Here is a 7,437-nt window from a genome sequence, read left to right as displayed (position 1 = left end):
AATATACGCGGTAAATAATGGAAGTTGACATGCTGTTCACATGTTGCAGCTAGGTCCTCCCCAGTGTAGCAAAACGAAGGGACTCCGACGTCGGAATGTCCGAGAGTCTCTTGGAACCGATCTCACTCTCCCGGTCTCCAGGACAAATTTTGTTTTCTCCCGGCATGACAAGATTGAGTATTATTACATTTTCATTATCATCATTTTTCTTTTTTTCAATTGGTATGCACTAACAGAGTGAAGAGACTTGTTATTGCAAAAGAAACAATTAAACTTCAAAATATTATTTAGAAGGTTCATGAAAAAGTAGTCCTTGTTTATCTGAGTGAGATGAGGGAGAGATAGAAAATTTAAACATATTGTTGCCCCAAAGCGTTTACACCATAGGTGCAGAAAACGAAGAGAAAGGCATTGTAGCGAGACATCCTTATTTCCCTGCACACAATTTTGGTTCATTATTCAGATTTAGTTCGTTATGGCACAGTGTGGTTATCAGTGTTATGTTCTTGTCATTACCAGTTTGAGATCGTGAGAAAAGAAAATAAAGTATTACTACACTGCAATTCAATAATGCGCGGAATAGTTATTTCGATTGGTTAAAAGAGTCAGTTTAAAAGGGAATGTAGAGGCCCTATAAGTGTAAGACTGTAGAGTATATTAATTTTCATCTGTTTAGTTACAAATTGTGATTGCTCTGTTGCTTTGACAAAATTTTGAATTCCCAATAAAACAGGTTGCAAAATCCTGGGGGTCAGGGGTATTTCCCCCCACCAACTATCTTGGCCTCAAAAATCCCCCACCAAACATTTTCGGGGGGCGGGGGAGAGTTTTTGTTACAACAAACAAGAGATAAGCAATTACTTTTAATTTCAACTATACTGTGCTAAGAATAATATCGAATACATACACAAATTAGTGTAGTTGTGAGTGTTCAATGTTTTTTCTCTCTCAAGAGATCATTAACAAATCTACACCAATACGCACAATTAAAGTAAAACAAGAATGCAAAACAATAATAACTATGAAATCTAATTGATTTATATTAACATAAAGCAAAAACTTAATAAAAATTTACACATAATAAAACAACGTCAACTATTTCATAATTTATTAACATCTTTAACCAATTAGTAAAGGACGTAGTTTGCTACTTTATAATATCGTTAGTAATTTATTTTTACTTTTAATAACATTATGAACATGTATATCGTATGTATGTTTGTAGGGAGGGGCGTTTGTAGATTAAGATCTTTCTCCCCCCACCCAACAGTCTTATATGATTTCGCACCCTGCAATAGAAAGTCCACAGCTAACATTCAGGGCATTAATCTTCCATAACATTTTAATCTAAAGCGTTCAAAAGCTGAAAAGGAATCTCCCGGAATTTTATTTTTTGAAGACTACTTGAGGGTCAAATTCCTGTTACAGCTTCCTTCCTCTTCTCTTAGCAAATACTTGTAATAATAACTGGATTGAGCAGTCATTAAAGATTCCTTTCTCAACACGAAATATTTATATTTTCCTTTGTGCTATACCAATGAACTATCAAAGCGTATAAGCTGACATGGCATCAAAATGTGTTTTTCAGAGGATTCAAACTCACGATCTAAAACCTTCCTGCTCTTCAAATATACATGTGAATTTTGCAGTGCTGCCATTAAAAGTAACAAACACGTATGTGTTTATTTCGCTGTGTACTCCATCTCTCTCTCCCCCTCCCTCCATTCAGCATGAGAAACCGGTTCTGCAAATGTAGTTCGCCCGCTATTTCACGAGCGTCAGGTGGATGAAACCTTCCAACACAGACGTTACTTGGCTCGTACCAAGCGAACAACGTCCTACCTGTCTGGAAGGAGAGTTTCCCTCCCCACCGTCCGGAAATACAAATGGATTCCGCTGTACCTCTATGGGAGCTTTCAGGCCGAAGTGACAGCGACATAAGACGCATCAGGCTTCTTGCCGGAGTGGAAGGACAACCTGCACGTGTCGCTCAGACTGGGCCATTCTTTTCAATAGCACATGCATCCTGACGCCTCGGTCTGTTAGTCGCGTATTTGCAGTGAATGCTTTCTTCAGCAGTGGCGTATTCTCCATGGAACCGCCTTTAAACCAACTGTTATCTTTTTATCCATTTAGCTTTATTATATTGGGAAATAGCTCATTTCATTATACAGGGTGTACCAAAAGTCCCATTATCTCCCTTCCCTTTGAATTATAGACAAACCTGCAAAATGTTATTTTAACAGCATGCGTATGATGAGAGGATGGAATACCATTAAATCAGACCAACGACCACTATTTGCTCCAGAGGATCTGTGCGCACACCGCCATTTTCATGGCACAGTATTATTTGCCTCCAGGTGCGATGTGAAATCCTCCATAACATAAGATGTCAAATCTGGATTTCGGGGTGGCCATTTGAAGAAAATTCCTCAATGATGTGTTCAGAGACAAACGGATTGGACGAGGATCGCCAAATTTACCAGCACCTTTAAAATGGCCACCCAGAAGTCCAAATCTGACATCTTGTGATAATGCGCTATGGGGCACATCAAACAGAAAGTCGCCCATAATCGTTATCAGACAACTGAGGAACTTCAAGAAGCTGTTCGCAGTGTGTTTGCTTCCTTCACGCCAGCCAAGTTACGGAGGATTTCACATTGCACCTGGAGGCGAATAATACTGCACCATGAAAATGGCGGTGTGCACACGGAGTAAATGGTGGCCATTGGTCTGATTTATTGGTATACCATCCTCTCATCATACGCATGCAGTTAAAATAACATTTTGCAGGTTTGTCTACAATTCAAAGAGGGGGTAATGGGACTTTTGGTACACCCTGTATAGTATGCAAACTATTAAATCAAGCTTTTGAAACCAAATTATTGTAAATTGTACGCCACTCATCGTTCAACTGCTGGAAAGAGCGTTGGCAGGAGAAAACTGCTTGTTCCTTTCAGTATCTGTGGTGCTCTTGGCAGAGGCAACATTCCTACATAAATTTACGGTGAAAAGTGGAATTTTATGAAAAATATAGAAATTGGAAAATTTGAAGTTGTCTGGTTTCTGTTTTCGTTACACTTGAATCCATGCATTGGTATTTTATTTCTAGTATATCTAATTCATCTAGATAGGGGATGTATGATAAATATATACAATAAATAAGGTTGCGGAGGTACATATACCAGGTCGAATTTTCGGGATATACCTACAGATTGGGTGAGGCCCGGTGGCTTGTCACTTCGGTGTGAAAGCTCCCTGTAAGTTAATCGCGACAATGATGCGACAGACGCGCGTAGCTTACCTCAGATTCGAATTTAGAACAACCTAGAATAAAACATTAACATGCAAACATCCGAGAGTTAAGTATTTTCTCAGCTTGCCCATTTTGTATAATCTAGTCCATTTGTCGAATAGGCTCAAATTAAATAAATCCAGATCACCAGTTTAATTTTCCTGACACAAGATACATGTAATAAAATATTCAATGGTGATTTTGGTATAGTTACAAGGAAATTTGATAGAAAATACCTCTAATTCACTTTCACATATTTGATTTTCTTCCATAGTTAACAATTATTACATTCAGTTTCATACATACGTCTTAATCAGAACTAGTTCTATAGTTTAAATATTTTAATAATCTTAATTAACATTCTAAATATGGAAAAATTATAATACCTTGGATTAATAATGAGCTATTGTAGTTTAAGCGGCATGTTGGAGAAGACATCTACAAGTAACATTGCAAAGAAAATGATACTTCCTATGAAAAAGGAACATGGAGTCAGGACAATTAAGCTAACATTGTCCAGATAAGCAATTAAAACTCCCCTTAAGGCACCCCCAAAGAAATTAGTCTGCATATGGAACTCTGCTTGCTGAACATTATCGCCAAAGCTGCTTGGTAGGCTTCAACCTTCAGATGGATATTCCACCACGAAGTATGTTGTTCGGTACCACCTGGGAAATGTATCCACTTCCATCTTTACTTCTTTCTATTCAGGAAAGTCCCAAATTGTCCTAAGTTATCTTCAAATATATTCGAGCCCAAACGGTGCAGAACCCTTGGCCAATTACATCAGACAAAAGATGCTAAACTTTGACATTCACTTGAGTGTGTATTAATAGTTTTTATGCTAACTATAAAGTTCATAAATTAGTTCACAAAACACTAATGTGAATTTATTCTAAAGAATTGCCTCAAAGTAAAACAGAATCTTGATTTTATCTTTTGTTGAGTTATCCAAGGTGAAAAAACATAAAAGTAGGAAAATTTTATGTTTCGCTCTACAGAGACCCAGAAGATTGAATGCATAATGTGGGAAAATATAAAATCCAGGAACATAAAATCAGGGTTCCAGTGTGTCTCAATATTTAAACCAGGTTCAGCAATTTTGGGCGATAAGACTTTCCATCCAAAACTTATTTATTGTGAATCTTCGTCTGAAGAAGAGCCTGTTAGAGGGTGGAAACATTACGTTTTTAGTGTATATTTTTATGCAATAAATTTTTCCTTGGTCAGAATTTTAATGTTTTACCAAAACTTAATTCATAAAGGGAGTGTGACTTTCATACAATATCATGTGCTTTAGAACAACTAACACGTTCCACATTCTAACAAACAAGTACATTGTACTCTCCTGTTCACATTAAGTGGCACATATTATAAGGTGGACAGTTGAAGTATGTGCCACTTTATCTGAACAGAGTACATAAATAATGAAGAATAAATTAACCTTTTTTTCAGTTTAATAATTACATCAATGTGAATATGTGTGAGAACCGTGTGACAAAGAATTGTGGACCACATGTTGTGGCACAGAGAATGTATTTTAACTTACTTAATGTGGAAGCTGTGAGGGTGCGATGGAAAAAAACAACATGAGGCAAAGTGAAATGGAGTCTGTGAAAATGGAACTTCAAGTTGTACTTTTCTGGAAGTGTCTATTTTACATGTTTTTTTAATAATTGTGGACTTGAAAGTTATCTGTTATTAGAAGTGAAAGGTTCAGGATTCGATAAATACATATTTGATAGGTTTTGAACGCGAAAAGCGTAAGAAAGTGTGACTATCGAGTGCTACGATTGTGTTGTGACAGACATTTTTCTAGTTGTTTCAAAAGGATACCGGGAAACAATTAGATCGTCCCAACATGGAAGAAAGTAGTAATGAACTTAACGCAGCAAATGCTATGTAAGCTTTGGCTGACGTAACGGAAAACCAGAATGACTGGGCAGATATAAATGATCGAGAAGAAGTTGACATGACGGATCACAAAAGCAAACGTGTTCCCAAAAGGCAAAGAGAGGAAAACAATGAAGTAGGCCAGGAAAAAGTAGCTAAATCACCCACATCTGCTATACCTAACCTTAATTATTCTAGAGATCATTCGGGACCATATATTGTTTTATTAGAAGGAGTGGATAAAAATATTGGCAAACTAAATGGGGGAAGTTTGGGCAATTTTTTTCGTAAAAACGAAATCCCAGTTGATCTAGTAGAGCAATGTGGACGAAATCGGGTGAGAGTCACATTTGCTAGTGCACAAGCAGCCAACACGTTCGTTAATGACCGAACACTACACACACAACTAGCCGTACTGGCCCGCGTACCCCAATCGTTAGTTCAAAGAGAGGGTTTAATTTTTGGCGTGGCCATAGACTTAACAGAAACAGATATTCTGGAAGGAATTGATGCTGGTCTCATACAGGCAATAAGTGCCAAACGACAACAAAAGAAAATTTGGAACTCCGATGCGAATTTCACACTCAGAGATTCCACTGTAGTGTGTGTCACTTTTCGCGGAAACAGACTTCCAGAAAAAATTATATTAAATCTCGAAATCAAGGACGTACAACCTCGTATTAGACCTGTCTTGCAGTGCAAATGCTGTTACAGACTGTCTCATGGTGCAAATCAGTGCAAATCGAAAGCAAATTGCCCACAATGTGGATCCCCAAAGCATGGGGAATCTTGCAACAAACCACCCCAATGCATAAATTGCAAAGAACAACACAATGCTCTAGATAAGAATTGTCCAGCTAGGAGGGAAGCTCATGCCATACATACTCGTATGGCAATAGAAAATATTTCTTACTTTGAGGCTAGCCACAAAATACGGGGTACATATGTAGCCCCTCTCACAAAGGCGGAGGTATTACGATCACTACACGATCCACATACATACCCAACCTTACCTACCCTGGAAGCAGGTACCTCTTTTGGGGGACCACCGGCCTCTACAAGAAGAAACACTTATTCCAACATCGTGAGACAAGAACCTCCTACAAATAATAAAGCTAACTCTACCCAGGACTGTACACCTCTGGTGCGCCCTACACGTGGAAGAAGACGTAAGAAGAAAAATAATAAGAAAACCTCTGACACCTCGGACTCTTCTACCAGTGCCTCAGATGATGATATTTTCCATCCCTCACCCCCAATAGGATCCCGAGCCTTTCCTCCGCCTCGTAGTACAGGAGCTGGTGCACTTGGGAGAATTCCACCCAAGAGTACACCAGAAAGTATCACGATTCGTACGGACGAGAAGGTTCAAGGTCAACAAGGCCTAACAGAGACTCGTTCCGATAACACTTTACCCCCTATGCGGACATATGGTGCCAGAGACACATTATATCCCGAACAGCGATTAATATATCGTTCTCTACTTGATCTTATCCCGGATCTATGGGCCTCTGTAGTTAATATACCAGAAATACACGAACAGGAGAAAATAATTAGAAGAATACAAGAACTTACGTCCCACCTCTTGTCTATTATGTCGGGTCGTTAATACGCCCCGATATCTTTCATATTTATCTCTATCACCTCCCCTCCCCTATCCTAAAAACATGTCCTTGCCTGTTACTCTACAATGGAACGTGCGCAGTCTATCGGCACGTAAATGCGAAATTCAAGATCTGTTGGCGGATTACCGTCCACAACTTATCTGTCTACAGGAGGTGAAAGGTACTCATCATGAGAACTATCGGTTACCCCACTACATAATGTACGGCCCTCCCTTTGACCAAAATCAACGGGGAGTTGCTGTATATGTCCATGAAAATATACCCCATTCCGTAATTAACATTCCACATTCCCTCCCAATAATAAAAAAATACCAAGGTGAAATAGCTGCCGCCCGAATTAAATATGCTCATTATTTATTTACGCTTATATCTATGTACCTTCCACCACATCCTCTTTCTCAGCCTTGAACGAACTTTTTACAATCATTCCGGGTCCATATTTGATAACAGGAGATTTTAATGCACATAATCACATATGGGGTAACTCTCGGACGGATAGGCTGGGAACCACAATAGAAAATTGGGTTACTGAAAATAACCTTATTATTCTGAATGATGGTTCCCCCACACATTATCCTCATAACGGATCCAGCCCGACGAGTATAGACCTCACTTTAGTATCAC

The sequence above is a fragment of the Lepisma saccharinum genome, chromosome 6 (assembly GCF_977018435.1).
Source record: "Lepisma saccharinum chromosome 6, izLepSacc3.1, whole genome shotgun sequence".
Taxonomy (NCBI): domain Eukaryota; kingdom Metazoa; phylum Arthropoda; class Insecta; order Zygentoma; family Lepismatidae; genus Lepisma; species Lepisma saccharinum.
This window is presented reverse-complemented; position numbering follows the sequence as displayed.